Source organism: Schistocerca nitens, chromosome 9 (genome assembly GCF_023898315.1).
Source record: "Schistocerca nitens isolate TAMUIC-IGC-003100 chromosome 9, iqSchNite1.1, whole genome shotgun sequence".
Taxonomy (NCBI): Eukaryota; Metazoa; Arthropoda; class Insecta; order Orthoptera; family Acrididae; genus Schistocerca; species Schistocerca nitens.
In genome coordinates, this window is record NC_064622.1 from 123,182,207 (window position 1) to 123,205,207 (window position 23,001).

Consider the following 23,001-nt stretch of genomic DNA (forward strand, 5'->3'; position numbering starts at 1 on the left):
TGCCATTCATTAGCATCTGTTTTGAATGATGACTTCTGATGGTTTGTAACTGGGCAATGAGGGCCAAATAAGATGATCTATGGTGCCTATGATTACTATAATTAAGTTAATTATGTTAATACTATGCCATTCATTAGCATCTGTTTTGAATGATGGCTTCTGATGGTTTGTAATTGGACAATGAGTGCCAATAATTACTATATTCAGATAATTTATGAACATTTTTCTGTAATATTACATACATGGTACAGAAATATTCAGTAACTGGGCGATGAGTGCCACCAATTACTCAAATCAGTTGTCAAACTAGTGTAATTCTTAATGAAGACTACTATGTGACTTAATGTCTTCACCTTCTGACCTAATTACCAGAAATTACTGCAATATCCATTTTTCCTGTCTATCCTCATGATCATGGAGCACTATATTTGGTTTTTGCACTAATTCTACGTTGGTCTACTTTACAAGAACATGGTGTTGACACGACATGGTGTCCACCACCTTGAGCGATGGAGATCTTATTATGGTCCCACTGTTTGGTGTACCCACTGTACTACCAAAATGATAGCATGGAATATTATTACAACATTTCAGTGTCTTGGCTACACTGATTAATACTTCAAGGAAAAGAGCTTCAGATTGTCTCACTAGGTGCTGTGCTTCTGTAGAAAGATATGGACTTTCAGTGCAGCTGCGTGCAACTTAAAGTGCTACAGCCATGACGCAATCCTTCCCATTCCTTTCCTAATTCTTGTAAAAGGATAAAGACATATACAGTGCATGTGCACTTCATTTCATTTGTTAACAAGATCAGTTGTCCTAAAAATACAAAAGACTTCTATAGTGCGGGTGCACTTTATTTCACTCCTTGATATGTTTATTTGTTGTAAAAATATTAGAGAGTTTTACAGTGTGTGTGCACTTTATGCCATTTGTACTCATTACATATACATTTTGTAATTCCCAGATATGTTTTGTACTACAGTGCGTGTGCACTTTTGTCATTTGTCAATATGATTTGTACTCATTATGTTTATTTGTTGTTAAAATATTAGAGAGTTTTACAGTGCGTGTGCACTTTATGCCATTTGTACTCATTACGTATACATTTTTTTTGTGATTCCCAGATATGTTCTCTATTACAGTGCGTGTGCACTTTCGTCATTTTGTTAACATGATTTGTATTCATTGCATATACATTTTGTGATTTGCTGTTATATTCTGAACTACGGTGCGTGTGCACTTAAGTCATTCCCAATATGATTTGTACTCGTTGCCTATACATTTGTGGTTTCCTGATATGTTCACTACTACAGTGCATGTGCACTTTTGCCATTTGTTAATATGTTTTGTACTTATTGTGTATAAAAAGATGGTTCAAATGGCTCTGAGCACTATAGGACTCAACTGCTGAGTTCATTAGTCCCCTAGAACTTAGAACTAGTTAAGGGGCTCCAGAACACCCTATACTTGCAGTGTTAAAATAACGCTTATAAATTACATCTTTCCTCACAAAGTATTTGAGGTAGGAAGTTGAACTTTTTACAGATTATTTATTGGAATATGGGCTACAACTTAACACAGGGATTTTACAAAATTTTAGTTCAGTTATTAAAGATGATTTTTTTTCAATTGTAATGAAAATTCACAACATTTGTTTGCAATTTTTATTTATATATTCAAAAATATACAGTTTTTTGGAAAAAGGCTGTGTTAAATTATGCAGAAGGTACTGTGTACCATTTACTGAAAGTTTGAAACAAATATGTTTGGAAGATCCTTAGAAAACATGTAATTAGTATGAGAAAATAAAAGTTTTGGGAGTCGAGCGACAAAGATTGGATTAACTTTTTAGTGCATTCCAGGTCCATAGGATGGATTATCTTCATCCTCTGCAAACTCCTCCTCCAGCTTCCTCTTGTTCCTCCTCCTGTTTACTCTTGCTTGTATTTCTAGACTCTTTACAGTCCTGTCTGCAGCCCGAAGGCGTTCCTTGTCTAAAGCAAGCATCGCTCGTACCATGTTAGAACCTATCTTCATTCCCATATTTCTAAATACCTTTGGCTTTCCAACATTTCTCCTTTTCTTAAAAGCCTTCAGAGGATTTCTAATAACTTTACTTTTACTCATTATTATACTTCAACAAAACAGAGACTCAAGAAACAGAATTAATTACGAATATTTTCGAGATAACGACAGAGTAAATAAACATGAAACAATCGACAATCACACCAGCGATATATATTGAACCATCACAGGTTAGCCACAACACATACTTTATCTCACATCACTAAAATGTACCTGATGAACACGGACGTTAATAATAACACCACTTGACAGCAGTTTAACACCACCACCCATGTAGAACACATTTCAAAAAAAATTTAAAAATAGTTGTAGTCTTCGGAATTGAATAAATTATATATCTATTAAAAGGTAATAGTCTGCAGATTCAGAAAACGCAAAAAAGTAAAAATTGAACTTTTCATGATTTTGAGCCTTTCCGGAGCCCTTAAACCTAACTAACCTAAGGACATCACAAACATCCATGCCCGAGGCAGGATTCGAACCTGCGACTGTAGCGGTCTTGCGGTTCCAGACTGCAGCGCCTTTAACCGCACGGCCACTTCGGCCGGCCTTATTGTGTATACATTTTGTCATTGCTTGATATGTCTGTACCCAGTGCATGTGCACTATATTTTATTTCATGTTCTGCACTTATATATATGTAAATATTTTGTGATTGTAAAGTTAGTTAATTAAGAAAAATTTGTTGCTCATGGCAAGTCTAATTGACTCACCATCGCTGCCAAATTTTTGCCCCCCCAGTGGAGGGTTATGTAAGGCGTATGCTTTGCCGGCGATGGGCGAAGCATGACAGAATCTCTGACCAGAGAGTAGTTTATTGTTAGTTGTTGCTTGTCGTGTGTCTGCGCTAGACTGTGCGAGTCGACAGTAGAAGTCAGTCTGCAGTAGTAATCTTTCGGCTTTAGTAGCGAGTGGAGGGTTGTAGTCTGCGGGAGTCGGCATGCGTCGGCGGTGTGCTCTGCTCGCGACACTGGTCAGGATTCTGGACGATGAGTATTGTTGTAGAAGGTAAAGAAGCAGCATTGCGCATATTTAATAATGTATGTTAATTGTAATTAATTTGTTCAAAAAAAATGCCCCAATAATATTTTTTTATAAAGTAACTCTTTTAAAGAAAAACACTCATTTCAATTTTAAGAACATTTTCAATGGATCATCACTTCTTTCAATAATCCAAAAAAAAAATTAATATATACAACAGCATTGCACGAAGCTGTGTCGAAGAATGTATAACTAAGAGCAGATATAAGTGCAGTTTCATTGAGGTAAGAATTTTTGCTTGTTTTATACAGAATACAGGGCCGAAGGTCAGCGCTGCTGTCCTTATAAAATTTATCAGACATTATTATTTCTGTTAGGAGGTTACATTTCCTACATGGTTCATTATTTAATCAATATTATTGTGTGGGTTTATGGTCAATTTTCATTCCTTAATTTTTGTGGGGAGATTACGCTAGGCTCCCATTTCCATTTTTGATTTAACATATTTTGTGGGGAGGTTACGCTTGGCTCCATTTCCATTATTTATTTAACATATTTTGCAGGGACGTTACAAGGAACCGAGCCATCTCCAGCAAGATGACCCAGTGAAGAGGCCCAGAAGCGGTCAAACGACCGAACACACGTCGCCCAAAGACGGCGACCAACTGAACGACCGACCAATGGTCTATCCCGCTGCCATCTCCGCATGTCAGACAGGTCATCCTCTGTCGCGAGCGGTCGGCGAGTAGTGGCTGTCTGCGCCTCCCTAGCGCTCCGTCCCCGACTACTGGTACGTCCCGACTGCACTTCTGACGCCTTCCAACTCCAACCGTACCACGTCCGATTTCCATCCACGACACACGACGACCGGGAAGTAATAGCCGTCCAGCAAAGATAGTACGGCAGGGCTAATATCGATACGCTCTGCTGCTGCCACTCATGGGCGGGCAAGTAACACCAGTAACTGAAATTAAAATGACGAGGAGGCCATACGTTAAAAACAAGATGTTAAAAAATAGATGGCACGAACACGTGCCACGGATGGCTCAATCTTCAACTATGTTACTTACATAAAGCAGTAGACCATCCACATAAAAGTGAATCGACGAAGTCTCACTGAAATACAAGGAGATCAGTAGTGGACCCAAGAATGTCCCCTGTGGCAGTCCTAAGAGAACATCCTTCCAAGACGACCTTTCCTTTCCACAGACAACACGTTAACGTGTTTTCCAAGTAGGTAGCTTTAAAACCACTTCTGCGTAGTATCTGCTCGATTTGCTCTCGCATGTAACGTTACCCGTATTTAGGCGAGCTGATTGGCCATTCAGTATTGACATGAGGTACGGTGAACTTGTTCCACGGCTGAGCGCTGGTGAAGCACTCGAGGCGCGTCAAAGTGCCGCTGCCGGACCAGAGGCAGCGACCGTTGCTGGCGAGCTCACGTGAGGGCACAAAGGCTTGATCGGAAATGGGAAAAACCCCAGTATGGGGAATTTTGTCAGCTGTTGCTGGGATGGACTTTGTGCAGGAGACAATGCTCCAAGACATGGCGGAGTGTCAGAAGAGCTGAAAGATTGCTACGTTACAGATCTTTGAGAGTCTATTCACATAAAGTACTAAAGCAAATCTGAATACACTGGCAGTATCAGATAAACGAGGCGCATCCGACAACACAACAGTATATCAGTAGCTTTAAAAGTATTGAATTCGATATTTCACCGTGAATAAACATTGTCACAGTGAACATCTGAATTAACAACTGTGAAATGCCACATGTGATTTCGACACGCCCTATCTCAGACGATAGCATTGCATTTGTCAATCATCTCTGAAAGCTACATATCAGTACCTATTTCATTTCTTGATTTTTATGTCTTTTATATATTTTTATTACGAAAACGTTTATCAGGACATCTCCACATGTACACAGCAAATTAACACAGTAACTCATAGTCTGTCATTCTGAACGGTTTATTATTTTACCAGTAACTTTATTTAAATGATTATTGAAAGTGATACTAAAGGAACTATGGTAATTTAAACGTAGTCAATGGCATGTGTTAGTGGGCAGCACAGTTGAGAAGAGAACCAAAAGACGCTTCTGTCTAGTAGGCAAAAAATTTTAATTAATAGTTAATCACAATTCATTGTCATTCATAATGAGGACGTATGCACAAGAATACTACCTTATTTACACTACTGGCCGTTAAAATTGCTACACCAAGAAGAAATGCAGATGATAAACGAGTATTCATTCGACAAATATATTATACTGGAACTGACATGTGATTACATATTCATGGAATTTGGGTGCATAGATCCTGAGAAATCAGTAACCAGAACAACAACCTCTGGCCGTAATAACGGCCTTGATACGCCTGGGAATTGAGTCAAACAGAGCTTGGATGGCGTGTACAGGTACAGTTGCCCATGCAGCTTTAACACTTTCACCACAGTTCATCAAGAGTAGTGACTGGCGTATTGCGACGAGCCAGTTGCTCGGCCATCATTGGCCAGACGTTTCCAATAGGTGAGAGATCTGGAGAATGTGCTTACCAGGGCAGCTGTCGAACATTTTCTGTATCTAGAAAGGCCCATACCGGACCTGGAACTGCGGTCGTGAATTATCCTGCTGAAATGTAGGGTTTCGCAGGGATCGAATGAAGGGTAGAGCCTCGGGTCGCAACACATCTGAAATGTAACGTCCACTGTTCAAAGCGCCGTCAATGCGAACAAGAGGTGACCGAGACGTGTAACCAATGGCACCCCATACCATCACGCCGGGTAATACGCCAGTATGGCGATGACGAATACACGCTTCCAATGTGCGTTCACCGCGATGTCGCCAAACACGGATGCGACCATCATGATGCTGTAAACAGAACATGAATTCATCCGAAAAAGTGACGTTTTGCCATTCGTGCACCCACGTTCATCGTTGAGTACACCACTGCAGGCGCTCCTGTCTGTGATGCAGCGTCAAGGATAATCCCAGCCATGGTCTCCGAGGTGATAGTCCATGCTGCTGCAAACGTCGTCGAACTGTTCGTGCAGATGGTTGTTGTCTTGCAAACGTCCCCATTTGTTGATTCAGGGATAGAGACGTGGCTGCACGATCCGTTACAGCCATTCGAATAAAATGCCTGTCATCTCGACTGCTAGTGATACGAGGCCCTTGGGATCCAGCACGGCGTTCCGTATTACACTCCTGAACCCACCGATTCCATATTCTGCTAACAGTCATTGGATCTCGACCAACGCGAGCAGCAATGTCGCGATACGTTAAACCGCAATCGCGACAGGCTACAATCCGATCTTTATCAAAGTCAGAAACGTGATGGTACGCATTTCTCCTCCTTACACGAGGCATCACAATAACGTTTCACCAGACAACGCCGGTCAACTGCTGTTTGAGTATGAGAAATCGGTTATAAACTTTCCTCGCCACCGGCGCCAACCTTGTGTGAATGCTCTGAAAAGCTAATCATTTACATATCACAGCATTTTCTTCCTGTCGGTTAAATTTCGCGTCTATTGCACGTCATCTTCGTGGTGTAGCAATTTTAATGTCCAGTAGTGTATTTATGCAAATACCTTAATCTGCAATAATTGTGAAGGAGCTGATTGACCGAATTTTTTATTACATTTGTTTATTTAAATATTGTTGTATTTAGTCCGGGAAGTGGTCAATATGAATCTAATCACATCTGTAGCATGAAAGAATGATTTATTTTTGGTGCGGATGGCCTTCAGTTAATAGAAAAGGAGACAGTAATGGAACGGTACAAGAGACAATTGGAGACTGAGACTTTTGAAGCGAAGAGCTGAAAGGAGCGATTCTGGACACTATGTGTCGACTGCTGGAAGGAGACAGACGTGCCTATTGTAAAGAGTGGTATTCGATAGTGTTCGTAATTGATTCTGGATGTTGAACGGGCGCTACCTTACTTTAACTTCTAAAGGGACTTTACATTTCGAGAGGCCTGAATGTACTCCAAGTGTGGGACTCTATTTCTGATTTTTTTGCGGAACTGAGAATAAACAGAATATGAGCTACTATTCTTTGTAGCGTGTATGTTAATTTGCAAATCGTCATATTGAACTCTGAACTATTTTGAGCTGATGAATGTTTCGTGTACTGTGATTACTAAATGAACTTAGGTTTCGACTGTCTTCGATGACTATTTAGTCTGTGGATTTTACTACCATTCTCGTAATGGTGTCAGTGTTTTCTGTCTGTATTGTAACAATATCTTAAGACCACTTCCCGTTTTTTTGAGAGGTCATTTCTTGAATAAATGTTATTCAACGTAATTCTCTGTACTCTATTAAATTACAGACCTTAGGATACAACCCTTGTTACTAAATTGATCATTTATCTTTTATTTTATAATTGTGTGTAATTTATTAATTCGCAACTCTAGCCAACGCAAAAATTATTTCACTGCAGGACCTGGTTATTATTTGCGCTGCATTACCTGCGAGGTATGAAAGCGTGAGCGTTGCTTATTTTCTTTTCTTTTTTTTTTTTTTTTTTTTTTTTCAAACATAGCTGCGTTCAGGTACCTAATGTACTAATGTAAGAGTACCCACAGGTAAAGACACAACTGGTTTGCTTGTATGGAAAGATGTTTGGAAGAGCAACAACACTCAGCAGTAACCGTTAAGTACTGAGGTACTGTTTCAGGAAGTTTCAAAACTGTATGTCGAAGTGAAATTAAAAGTAAATGTGTCAACATTAAATTGCAGGAGGAAGTGCAAGGGAAACAGAGATGAGATGTTGAAAGAGAGAACTGAAGACCTTTATCAGGGGGAGGAACTGATTGGTGACCTGACTGAAGAACAAGTGAGTGTCCATAAGGAAGGTATGGGGAAATCAGAATTACAATCATAGAGCTTCAGGAGACTTGTGATCAAAGAAGACAGAAGTCCTAGATAACACCCCTTTGCTTTTCTACAATCATTTAGGGATGTGGCTACCTAACGGCTCTTCAAGCTGGTTCGTGGAATATATGAGTCAGGAGACAAACGATTAGACTTTTCGGGAAATGTGAACCACATAATCCCGAAGACTGCAAGGGCAGATAAATCTGAGATCTACCACAAAACGTGATTAACAGCTGATGGATCCAACTTTCCGACATGAGTAATATAGAGACGAATTGAAAGAAACATTTTAGAATGTGTTAGATGACGATCAGTTTACCTTCAGGAAAGATAAGATCATCAGAGAAGCAGTACTAATGCGTTTGATAACGTTAGCAATACAAGAATAATTCAGACATGTTCGTAGGATCTGGCAAATCCGGAAAATGCGCTCAACAATTGAAGTATTACATAATGTTCAAAAGTCTCAGGAAAGCAGATGTACGATAGAAGGAGAGACGGCTAATACGTATTACGTAAATGACCCAAGAGGAAAAGATAAGAGTGGAAGTCCAAGAATGAAACGCTTCCATGAGAAAGGGTGTAACATACAGATGCACTCTTTCCATCCCATTGTTCAATAAATACATTTCTTATATTATAACGGATATAAAACAAAGGTTCAGGGGTCAGATTAATATTCAGTGTGGAAGGATACAAATGATAATATTCCCCGGTAATACAGTTACCATAAGAGAAATAGTAGAAGTACTGCAGCACTTATTGGTTGGAATGAACAGTATGATATCCACATCGGCCGTACGCTCTTTAGCCACTATGTTCTTATTTGTGTGTCTGACTAACCCTGTACTCAGGGCTATGTTTTATATATATTAACTGAGTTACGTAGATGGTTGTAAAAACGACTAAGATATAATACTCCATGTCAATTTAACACTGCCATCTTCTGAAGAAGATAGTTTTATAACTATTGAAACCTAGGTAAAGATTACTTTATCTTTCGCAACTGGTTGGCTGTTATTTATTCTTATATCCACACACATTACTTTGAAAAACCGAAGAAAGACTAAAATAGAAAGAAGCTGAGCAAATGAGATTAACGATGAAGCAAACACAAAAATTGGGGACCACGAAATAGACGAAGCGAAGAATTCAGCTACATTGGAAGCAAAGAAACGAATGAAGGATGAATCAAATAGGAAATTAAAAGCAAACAAGCACAGGCAGATAGGTCCTTTCGGGCTAAAATAAGAAAGAAGTCTGCCAGTATGTAACATCGGCAGTAATTTGGTGATGCAATTTTTAAACATCTGCATTTAGAATACGTAACTGAATGGATGTAACTCATGAACTGTCGAGAAAGGGAGCAAAGACGAGCATCGATGTGTGCGATGTGTGGCGCTATAGAAAGACGTTGAAATTTTTTTATTTTATCAATAACTGTATTTAAATGTTGATGCCAAGTAATATTAAAAAGAACTATGCTAATTTAAAAGTAGTCAGTTGCATGTGTTAGTGGACACCACAATTGAGAAGAGAACCAAAAGACGCTTCTGTCAAGAAGGCAAAATTTTTTTAATTAGTAGTGAATGACAATTCGTTGTCATTCAACGTGAGCACGTATGCGAAAGAGTACTAATATTAGAAAGCGTAATATGATGACAATCGATTAGGTTCTCCGCAGAATAGGCGAAGAAAGACGTAATATGAAAAACAAAACTGGCAATATGAAGGGACAATATGGTACAACATGTGTTGAAACTGTACAGGGCAAGAACTGGGGACAACCAGAAACTGGAGCAGATACAAGTAATACCGTTGGCTCAGAAAAGTAATTTTGGACATATCAAACTGGTCATAAGAATCATAACCATTCATCCTGCCATCCAAGAAAGTACGAGGGCAGTTCAGTAAGTAATGCAACACATTTTTTTTCTCGGCTAATTTTGGTTGAAAAAACCGGAAATTCCTTGTGGAATATTTTCAAACATTTCCGCTTCGTCTCGTATAGTTTCATTGACTTCCGACAGGTGGCAGCACTGTACGGAGCTGTTAAAATGGCGTCTGTAACGGATGTGCGTTGCAAACAACGTTCAGTGATCGAGTTTCTTTTGGCGGAAAACCAGGGCATCTTAGATATTCATAGGTGCTTGCAGAATGTCTACGGTGATCTGGCAGTGGACAAAAGCACGGTGAGTCGTTGGGCAAAGCGCGTGTCATCATCGCCGCAAGGTCAAGCAAGACTGTCTGATCTCCCGCGTGCGGGCCGGCCGTGCACAGCTGTGACTCCTGCAATGGCGGAGCGTGCGAACACACTCGTTCGAGATGATCGACGGATCACCATCAAACAACTCAGAGCTCAACTTGACATCTCTGTTGGTAGTGCTGTCACAATTGTTCCCCAGTTGGGATATTCAAAGGTTTGTTCCCGCTGGGTCCCTCGTTGTCTAACCGAACACCATAAAGAGCAAAGGAGAACCATCTGTGCGGAATTGCTTGCTCGTCATGTGGCTGAGGGTGACAATTTCTTGTCAAAGATTGTTACAGGCGATGAAACATGGGTTCATCACTTCGAACCTGAAACAAAACGGCAATCAATGGAGTGGCGCCACACCCACTCCCCAACCAAGAAAAAGTTTAAAGCCATACCCTCATCCGGTAAAGTCATGGTTACAGTCTTCTGGGAAGCTGAAGGGTTATTCTGTTCGATGTCCTTCCCCATGGTCAAACGATCAACTCTGAAGTGTATTGTGCTACTCTTCAGAAATTGAAGAAACGACTTCAGCGTGTTCGTAGGCACAAAAATCAGAACGAACTTCTCCTTCTTCATGACAACGCAAGACCTCACACAAGTCTTCGCACCTGAGAGGAGCTCACAAAACTTCAGTGGACTGTTCTTCCTAATGCACCCTACAGCCCCGATCTCGCACCGTCGGATTTCCATATGTTTGGCCCAATGAAGGACGCAATCCGTGGAACGCACTACGCGGATGATGAAGAAGTTATTGATGCAGTACGACGTTGGCTCCGACATCGACCAGTGGAATGGTACCGCGCAGGCATACAGGCCCTCATTTCAAGGTGGCGTAAGGCCGTAGCATTGAATGGAGATTACGTTGAAAAATAGTGTTGTGTAGCTAAAAGATTGGGGAATAACCTGGTGTATTTCAATGCTGAATAAAACAACCCCTGTTTCAGAAAAAAAATGTGTTGCATTACTTATTGAACTGCCCTCGTACATCTATATCTGCATCTACATGGCAACTCGGCAAATCATACTTTTAAGTGCATGACAGTGAGTTCATCGAGCCACCATCGCACTAATTCTCTATTATTCCATTCTGGAACACTTGTATCCTCGCGTGCGAGCTCTGATTTCCCTTGTTGTATTATGATGATCGTTTCTCGCTATGTACGTCGGCATCAACAAAATATTTTCGCATTGATAGAAGAAAGTTGGTAATTGAAGTTTCGTAAGAAGATCCCGCCGCAACGTATCAACCCTGTGTCTTACTAATTTCCACCACAAACCCCATATCATGTCCGTGAGTCTCTTTGCCCTGTTTTCGATAATACAAAACGTGCTGCCCTTCTTTGAACTGTCTCGTTGTACTCCGTTAATCCTACCTGGTAAGGATCCAACCCGGGCAGTAGTACTCCAAAAGAGGACAGAGAAGCGTAGTGCAGGCAGTCTCCTTTAATAGATGTGTTGCACCTTCTACGCATTCTGCCAATAAAACGCAGCCTTTGATTCACCTTATCCACAACATTATCTATGCAGTCGTTTCAATTTAAGTAATTCGAAATTGTTATTCCTAAGTACTTTTTCAATTCACAGCCTTTAGGCTTGGGTGATTTATCGTAACCGAAGTTTCGCGCATTCCTTTTTGCATGCATGTGGGTGACCTCACATTTTTTATTGTCTAGGATCAATTGTCCATTTTTTCATCATTCAGATAATTTATCTAAATTGTTTTGCATTTTATGTTGACCTTCTTATGACTTTACTAGACGATAAAAGACAACATTATAGGCAAACAACTAAAGATGACTGCTCAGATGGTCTCCTAAATCGTTTATAAAGATAAGGATCAGCAGAGGATCTATAACCCTACCTTGGGTAACGCCAGAAATCACTTCTGTTTTACTCGATGACTTGCCGTCAGGTACTATGAACTTTGACTTCTCTGACAGAGAGACATTCCATAAGAGCGCTATTGAATACAAGCCGTTTGTTCCAGGTGGTTTGTTAAAATCAATTAGGGTCAGTAATAGGACATCACGGTTTGGCGTTGTTGTCAGTTTATCTTCGACACCAGACCATGATGTACTGTTCCACAACCTACGGCAGATATTCTGGCTGATTGCTTCATCAGCTGAGATAGTCCTCCCTGAATTTCGGCGAGATAAGGCGATAGGTGCGCCTCTGATGGCAGTCGCGCGTCCTTAATGGCTGGCGGATCATGAGCCGTGTAGACCTACCTGCTCCCTGGAGAAGGCTACGTCGCAACACTTAGCCCGTCAGCGACCATAATCTCTAGCCATTGCTACCCGGAGTACCAGTAACATAACGTCACGTTGATGACACGACGGCGCCGCCCCTAATGCTCAGATTACACACGAATCACCTACATTCGCCCAGGTCAGGTTAAGTTGGTTTAACGCTAGCAGTACCAATGCATTTTCCATAACGCGTATTACCAGGAAGGGATACTTTGTGCCCAACACAAAAAGAAATAAATGTGTTTAACTTTTATTAACAACACATTTGATATGTTAGTACTGATGTACAAGGGCTAGTCGCCAAGTAAGGGACGATAGGTTGCGAAACGGAAACCACAGTAAAATTCAAAACTGTTTTATTTGCAACAGTTAGCTACAACTTCCAGCTACTAATCTCCATAGCCGCCGATCCGACTTAGACGTTTATCGTAGCGTTGTACCAACTTTCCAATACCCTCGTCATAGAAGGTAGCCGCTAGTGCTTTCCGCCAATTCTCTATGTTGACCTACATCTCATTGTCTGTGCCAAAATATCGTCTTCATAACCAGCGGTTCATGTGAGCAGGGGGAGACAATTACGGGCTGTATTGTGGGTAATCAAACATTTTCAATTGAAAACGATGCAGGAGCATCCTCATTGCCCCTGCAGAGTGCGGCTGAGAATTGTCTTGAAGAAGAAAACGCACGACAGTTACGTTGGCTGCATAGCTTCAGGGGAAATTTCTCACCTGGCCCTCATAGTTGGCGGGAGACACTATTGTTCCAGGTATCTTTATGTGCTCCCTGCGTGCTCAGAACTAAAAAGAACGACGTAGCGCGATCGACGGGCATACTAGAGACACTGCCCAACACACCTGTGCAAAACTTCATCGTATTTTCACTGTGATCTCCATTTCGCGACCGATCGTTACTTACATTCCGAATATCCCTCGTGTAAGTAGGGTACAGAACCCGAAAATATCTTTAAGACAATCTCACCAACACCGATGCATTTTCCGAAATGTGTACACCGAGTGTAGGGGTACTTTATGACCACCATAAAAGTTAAAAAAAAAACACGTATTTCGGTAAATGTCATTGATTTTCGTTCACAACATACCTTTTAAAGTTATTTGGATGCGTAAGAAGGCTCCTGAACCAGAAAATATGGATAAGACATCTGTTGCGAAAAGACATATGCAATACTAAGACTTAAATTTTTGATATAAGTTACGGAATCTGAAATAATAAACCATTAAATACAATACTTTATTTAAAGAATTTAAATTATAAAGTACTAGACTAAATAACGACAGGTTCAAAAAGTAGGCACAAAGTACGCCCTCCCCCCCCCCCCCCCCGCTCATGGTATTGTGAAGGTTAATTATGTATCATGCTAAACCCAACTCATGATCAGCACACAGTGTCATGGATAAAGGAAATCAGGTTGATTCGTTACCCCTAGACTTCCGAAAAACTTACGATAGTTATCATGATGAAACTTCCAAAAGAGAATTCGCTACTATGGAACCCATGAGAATGGATATAAGAATATCAGCATGTATGTATGTTCTACATCCCTCCCTGAACCACTGGAGCGACTTCAAAAACTTGGAAATTTGTGGGAATGTCTTATTGGACCAAACTACTGAGGTCATCGGTCCCTAAGCCTACACACTACTTAATCTAACTCAAAGTAACTTACGATACGGACAACACACACACCCGTGCCCGAGGAAGAACTCGAACCTCCTACGGGGGGATCCGCACGGACCGTTCAAGGCGCCCTAGACCGCGCGGCTACCGACTTCAACCAAACATAGTATTCATATCACTTACTGTCTGAATATCATCGCCGCGGGAGTGAGAATGAGCTACTTATGAAAGAGATGCAGTGGGGGTAAAAAAGCAGTGTAGCCCACGATGCACAAACAGCCATTCTTTAGTCGTCCATTACTTAAGAATGAGACCACATAGTGACTTGGACAAACTTTACACATATTTTCCAACCTAGACGAAACTGTTTCTCGCTGACAACTCCACAAAATGATGAAACGAAAAAAACTTTATTGTTTACTACATTTTCGCTGTTCATTCAGTAAATCTGCCACATAGAGAATGACGTTTTCATTTTTTACTTCTTTACTACTAACAGTATTCGCGACACATTTTTCTGACAGAATGCATATATACCACTGAGTATACCAGCAAAATTGTGTCACTGTGCGACACATAGTTCAGAGATATGACATCTTAAACATAGAGATTCGTAAAAAACTGTCGCATCATGTAAGGCGTTTAAATTTATTACTCTGTAGCTACTAACTTTATTCGCAACAGTTTTCGCAGACAGTATCTATATACAGGGTGAGTCACCTAACGTTACCGCTGGATGTATTTCGTAAACCACATCAAATACTGACGAACCGATTCCACAGACCGAACGTGAGGAGAGGGGCTAGTGTAATTGGTTAATACAAACCATACAAAAATGCGCGGAAGTATGTTTTTTAACACAAACCTACGTTTTTTTAAATGGAACCCAGTTAGTTTTGTTAGCACATCTGAACATATAAACAAATACGTAATAAGTGCCGTTTGTTGCATTGTAAAATGTTAATTACATCCGGAGATATTGTAACCTAATCTTGACGCTTGAGTACCACTCCTCCGCTGTTCGATCGTGTGTATCGGAGAGCACCGAATTACGTAGGGATCCAAAAGGAACGGTGATGGACCTTAGGTACAGAAGAGACTGGAACAACACATTACGTCCACATGCTAACACCTTTTTATTGGTCTTTTTCACTGACGCACATGTACATTACCATGAGGGGTGAGGTACACGTACACACGTGGTTTCCGTTTTCAATTACAGAATGATCTGCCAACGTTGCTCGAAAATGTCCCACTGGAAACGCGTCGACGTATGTGGTATCAGCATGATGGTGCACCTGCACATTCCGCAATTAACACTATGCTGACCATATATGACGATAGTATCTGTTCCCGAAAGAACAGTTACTGTGGATGACCATGCAGCTTTGCTAGAAATGAAATGATAATTAAATAGACACCCTCGCTGCATACAGGCGTTGATGTACTTCATTGGGGACATGTTGAAAATGTGTGCCCCGACCGGGACTCGAACCCGGGATCTCCTGCTTACATGTCAGACGCTCTATCCATCTGAGCCACCGCGGGCACAGAGGATAGTGCGTCTGCAGGGACTTATCCCTTGCACGCTCCCCGTGAGATCCACATTCCCAACATGTCCACACCACTACATTCGTTGTGCGCCTAATAGATGTTTGCCCATCATACTCATTACTCGTGGCAGAATAATCTACCAAGTCCCATACGAGTTCGGGCATAGCGTGTGCGTTCGCACAAGAAGGTCAATGGCCGGGAAGCCATATTTTAACTATATATGACGATAGTATCTGTTCCCGAAAGAACAGTTACTGTGGATGACCATGCAGCTTTGCTAGAAATGAAATGATAATTAAATAGGAGACCCCGGGTTCGAGTCCCGGTCGGGGCACACATTTTCAACATGTCCCCAATGAAGTACATCAACGCCTGTATGCAGCGAGGGTGTCTATTTAATTATCATTTCATTACTATGCTGACCCTTGACAGGACGTTCGACGAGCGTTTCATAGGACGTGGAGGACGCATAAATTGGCCAGCCTGTTCTCCTGATCTTACACCTCTGGACTTCTTTCTGTGGGGTACGTTAAAGGGGAATGTGTACCGTGATGTGCCTACAACCCCAGAGGATACGAAACAACGTATTGTGGCAGCCTGCGGCGACATTACACCAGACGTACTGCGGCCTGTACGACATTCATTACGCCAGAGATTGCAATTGTGTGCAGCAAATGATGGCCACCACATTGAACATCTATTGGCCTGACATGTCGGGACACACTCTGTTCCACTCCGTAATTGAAAACGGAAACCACGTGTGTACGTGTACCTCACCCCTCATGGTAATGTACATGTGCGTCAGTGAAAAAGACCAATAAAAAGGTGTTAGCATGTGGACGTAATGTGCTGTTCCAGTCTCTTCTGTACCTAAGGTCCATCACCGTTCCCTTTGGATCCCTACGTAATTCGGTGCTCTCCGATACACACGATCGAACAGCGGAGGAGGGGTACTCAAGCGTCAACTTTAGGTTACAATATCTCCGGATGTAATTAATATTTTACAATGCAACAAACGGCACTTATTACGTATTTGTTTATATGTTCAGATGTACTAACAAAACTAACGGGGTTCCATTTAAAAAAACGTAGGTTTGTGTTGAAAAACGTACTTCCGTATATTTTTGTATGGTTTGTATTAACCAATTACACAGCCCCTCTCCTCACGTTCGGTCTGTGGTATCGATTGTCAGTATTTGATGTAGTTTACGAAATATATCCAGCGGTAATATTAGGTGACTCACCCTGTATATATGCCACAGAATCTACCTAGAAATATATGTTATTGTACGGCTCGTAGTTCAAGAGGTATGACGTCATAAACATTGAGCTGCGTGGAGAACTGCTGCATCATGCGTGATGTTTTAATTTATTATGTCATTACTACTGTCTACGTTCACCACACATTTCTCAGACAGCAGCCACATTACCTGCAAATTTATATCACCGTACAGCACCAAGTGTAGGAACTACTACGCCACAATCATTATGCTGCTTGAAAATGAAACTGCTGGGCGAAATTCGCTATAGACATTGTGAAATACTCGTATTTGTGGAATATGTTAAATATGTGTGAAATATATCTTACATCTGCAAAAAGCTCATCTTAAACTACCAGAACGATTTCATCCAAGTCTGATTCACGTATTTGTTACGATCTGGAAAACAAAATCAAAATACTGTGTGAGTAAGAATCACCAGTGTCCAGCGTTCTACTGGTGTGAGCGTGATAACGGAGGGCGAAAAGGGGGGGAGGGATGTAGAGATGGACAATGTCGAAGGGAAAGAAGGAGTTGGATAGAGATAGGGGGAGGAGGAGGTGGACAGGGAGAGGGGAGGGGAAAATGACAGAGAGAAGGGAGGAGAGGAGACGGACTGTGGCGTGGGGAGGAATGGAGGGGCGGCAAAAGGGGCAGGAGTAGATGGACAGAGACGGCGTGAAGGACGAGGTGGACAGAGGCAGGGGGAAGAAAGACGTGGACTAATGGAAGACTGGAACAAACACTTACCTGGGCAACGTCGACTACGCAGCTCTGGCAACTAATAGCTCTTCATGTCGAGAAATGGGAAGTCGTATGCTGAGACTGTGAGGTTACAACAGAGTCAGCAGCCATAGTTAGTCATGTCGTAAAAAGACAAAATGGCCCGAGAAAAGCATACACGGTTTAATTGCACATAAATTCGAAATTAACTGACGGGAACGTCTCATTTTCGGTGAATGTGAAGCTTAAAGTTCACCTTACTGAAATCAGTGTAGGTATTCGAAGTGATCATCATTAACACTCATACACAGCTGAACTGCAGCACGAACTACCGACTGCAAAGTGTGAAGTTTGAAATCTGCACTGGAATGCTTGATGCGTTCTCGAAGGTCTTACAATGGGTCCTTTCGATAAACGACGTTCTATAGAGTTCGCAGTAGGTGAAATTCCAGAGGCATTAAGTATGGAGAGCGTAGCTGATACTAGACAGCATTGCTTCGGCCTATCTATTTTGCGGGTTGATTATCTTTGAAGTACTCCCTCACACGATTACGATATTGCGGTGGAGCACCATCATGCTGAATGTAAATCCTTCGTCCCCATACAACTCACGGATGGCAGGCATAATAGATGTCTCAAGCTTATCTTGGAACACTTCACTGGTAACTGTGCCATCAAAGAAGAACGCCCTAATCAAATCGCTGTATTATAGCCCACACCACACACTCAGGACCGGTAAATGCATGGCTCTGCCCACACTGTCGTGTGGTTTTACGGCAGCCCAGTAGACGCTACTAAGATCGTTTACTGTGTCACTGACTTTAAATTGAGCCTCTTCAAACCATAATATTATCTCCGAGAACACGTCATTGTTGCGCACTGTCACAGTAAGATATGGGTAGTCCTCGCTCACACCGTGTAGAAATCTTGGACTGTAGCCCCTAAACTTCGCAGTATTGAAAATACACTAAAGAACTGAGCGTATCATCCAGTTGCAAGGGCATATTGTAACACCCTGCTGTTACAGATCGTCCAGATCTTTATTTCCACACATTTGCAACAAAGCTGTTAACTTCAGTTAAGTCTCGAATGCACGCAATTATTACAAATGTCGGTGGCTCTCTTTGAAACTTATTTTCGTACTTTTGTACTTTCTACTACTTCAAAAATGCTTTCTTTTCACCGAATTTCAGCCTTGCACTAGCCATGTTCACTGACGTAACAAGGGACAACAACGCTTATATGGCGACGACCACCTAACAAACCAAAACAATGCTCAGTGCTTATGTGGCGTCTATAACGTAATGAAAAGAAACAAAACAACTCCTATTTGGTGACTGCAAGAACAATAAACTATTAAACTACGAAAAGAGAGACGTTTCTGACACTTAATTTGAAAGTTACGGACAGTTAAGTAGTATATACACTTGTTTTAGTCATTCAGTATTTGGGACTAATAATCCGTTACAATATGAACTGGGATGAGCACATAAGAGCAATTAAGCGAACGGCAGCCCACGATTCATTGGTAGGGTACTGGGAAACTACTTTTCGTCCGCCGGCCGGGGTGGCCAAGCGGTTAAAGGCGCTACAGTCTGGAACCGCCCGACCGCTACGGTCGCAGGTTCGAATCCTGCCTCGGGCATGGATGTGTGTGATGTCCTTAGGTTAGTTAGATTTAAGTAGTTCTAAGTTCTAGGGGACTGATGACCTTGGAAGTTAAGTCCCATAGTGCTCAGAGCCATTTGAACCATTTGAACTTTTCGTCCACAGAAAAAAGACTGCACTTGAGACAGTTACAGGACCTATACTGCTTTCAGGTATGGGACGCATATCAGGTTATACTAGCATGAGACGTCATGCGTGTACGAAGAAAAGTTATGCGAGTGGTCAAAGGCGTATCTGACTGAAAAAAAAGAACGTAACAAAACTGTTCAAAACTCTTCACTCAGAGAGACAGAAGTAAGCACTATGAAAACTCCAGGCAAGAACTGCGAATATATTTTACCCCCGTAAATATGTATCACTTAGAGATCCTGCCGATACTACCAGACAGATAACAGCTTGCATGGAGGAAGGCAAACATTCTTTCCACGCTATATCCGTGATTGGAACAGGAATAAACATACATACGTGGTACAACAAGAAGTATCATCCGCCACGAATTATAAAAGTAATTCACCAAATATAAATGTAGATGTTGACATGCTGCAGGTTTAATTTCCGCATGTCATTTTTGGTTCAAATGGCTCTGAGCACTATGGGACTTAACATCTGTGGTCATCAGTCCCCTAGAACTTAGAACTACTTAAACCTAACCAACCTAAGGACATCACACACATCCATGCCCGAGGCCGGATTCGAACCTGCGACCGTAGCAGTCGCGCGGTTCCGGACTGAGCGCCTAGAACCGCTAGACCAAAGCGGCCGGCGCATGTCATGTGGTACAACAAGAAGTATCATCCGCCACGAATTATAAAAGTAATTCACCAAATATAAATGTAGATGTTGACATACTGCAGGTTTAATTTCCGCATGTCGTTTTTGGTTCAAATGGCTCTGAGCACTATGGGACTTAACATCTGTGGTCATCAGTCCCCTAGAACTTAGAACTACTTAAACCTAACTAACCGAAGGACATCACACACATCCATGCCCGAGGCAGGATTCGAACCTGCGACCGTAGCAGTCGCGCGGTTCCGGACTGAGCGCCTAGAACCGCTAGACCAAAGCGGCCGGCGCACGTCATTTTTTTTTCTCCGGTTTGTGATGTCACCAATTTTTATCGTACGTGGGCTAATACTCCATTTACACTCAATGTAAATAAAGTATTATTTTCTAGTCTATACTCCTCTACTACTGCAAAGAACAAATGAGCCCCGTAGATGTGAAATTCGTGAAATATTTTGCCACATAGCGACCAAATTATTGCACCAGTACGATCAACCGAGTTTGAGTCCGCTCTAGTACATATTTTTTACATAAATCTCACTATAATTCGCCTCGATTGATGCAACATACCTCGTATCCACGAAATAAAAGTGACAGTTTGGAACAGACGAATCATTTGTTGGAATGCGTGGGTTAAAAAAAAAAAAATCGATGCTACGCAGTGTAGGCCGAGATGTGGACAAGAAATACAGCGTCGGTGGAAGATAACCCACGTAATACGATAAAGGTAAGTAACAAAATCATTCCGTTGTCTCTATTAATAGGTTTTTGAAACACACTGAATCATTTTAGTAAATGTTGCAATATGATAATTCCCCTTTCGTTATTACTGATAGCTCAGTGACGATGGAATTATCTCTAACTGCCACTGCAAACGATGCTGATACATTTATGATCACTGTGCGTCACGATGGTCAACGCAGCGTGTTTGTTTCCGCGCGTGCAGTACGTTAAACATTAGTCTGAGTGACGAGTGTGGCAGTGTTAAATGCTGTCAGCGCCCCATTACGCGACCAGAGCGCTGTTTTCCAACTAATGGAGGTGAACTGGTATTCGTTGTCATCATATATCTCACAGCGGCATCATCTTACTGGCAAACAATTTTAACTACTCATATGAAATAAAATTCGACATTCTTGATAGACAAGCTCACAGTGATTAAAAACATAAAAATAAAGACAGAAGAAATCTAATACCGTGGAAAGCGTTAAAAATAAGTTTTGAAGAAACTGGCCGAGAAATACATGATATTTTAATGGTTACAAACACACTTTATCATTATCTCTTCACGTCATGCGGTGCTAAAACGGTCTCACAGCTGACGCCTGGCCATATTTCAACAGATTTTGCAAATGTCGCTACGTACACGATGTGATCAAATGTATCCGGACAACCACAAAACACACATTTTTCATATTAGGTGTATTGTGCTGCCACCTAATGCCAAGTACTCCATGTCATTGATCTCGGTAGTCATTAGACATCGTGAGAGAGCAGAATGGGGCACTCCCCGGAACTAACGGACTTCGAATGTGGTCAGGTGATTGGGTGTCACTTGTGTCATATGTCTGTACGCGAGATTTCCACACTCCTAATAATCCCAACGTCCACTGTTTCCGATTTGATAATGAAGTGGAAACGTGAAGAGACACGTACAGCATAAAAGCGTACCTGCCGACCTCGTCTGTTGAATGCAGAGGCCTCCGACAGTTGAAGAGAGTCGTAATGTGTAATAGGCAGACATCGATCCAGATCATCACACAGGAGTTCCAAACTGCAAGTACTACGACAGTTAGGCGGGATGTGAGAAAACTTGGACTTCATGGTCGAGCCGCTGCTCATAAGCCACACATCACGCCGGTAAATACCAAACGACGCCTCTCTTCGTCTAAGGAGCGTGAACATTGGACGATTGAACAGTTGTGAGGAGTGAGGAATCACGGTACACATTGTGTGTAGTGCCAACAGTAAAATTCCGAGGCGGTGGTTTTATGGTGTGGTCGTGTTTTCCATGGAGGGAGCTTGCACCCTCTGTTGTTTTGAATGGCACTATCACAGCACAGACCTACATTAATGTTTTAAGCTCCTTCTTGCTTCCCACTCTTGAAGAACAATTCGGGGATGGCGCTTGCATCTTTAAACACGATCGAGCACCTGTTCATAATGCACAGCTTGTGGTGGAGTGGTTGCACGACAATAACAACCCTGTAATGGACTGGCCTGCACAGAGTCCTGACCTGAATACTATAGAACACCTCTGGGATGTTTTGGAACGCCGACTTCGTCCTAGAACTTACCGACCGACATCGACACCGATTCTCAGTGCAGCACTCCGTGAAGAATGTGCTGCCGTTCCCTAAGAAATCTTCCAGCACCTTATTGAATGTATGCCTGCGAGAGTGGAATCTATCATCAGTGCTAAGTATGGGCCGACACCATACTGTATTCCAACATGGTGGGCGCCACGAACTTGTAAGTCATTTTCAGCCAGGTTTCCGGATACCTCTGATCGCATGGTGTTTGTCACACATCGTCGCCAACTTGTGGTTTCACAGTCCTTCAACCAGTAACCCTGTGCGGTCAGCAGACCAGCTTCTCAATCTCAGAGATGCTAGTTCTCAAGGACCGGTTCTCTACAATCTGCCATTTGAAAATCGCTTATGCCACTGGACTGCCACGACTACTGCTGGTAACGTCGATATTATGATCCCCGTTCGCCTGTGCTCCGGTTATACAGGGTATTTAATAAGAAGAAAAAAAAGGGTCGAATATTTGTAGAGGTGGTAGTAACCATCAACACAAAAGAGAAGTCCAGTAAAAATGGGCTGTAAAATGCATACTCTGAAGCTCGTTCGACGGAAGTGATGTGTTTCACAATGGCAGAGATGAGCAAGCGCTCATAAGTGTTAAGGCATGCGTT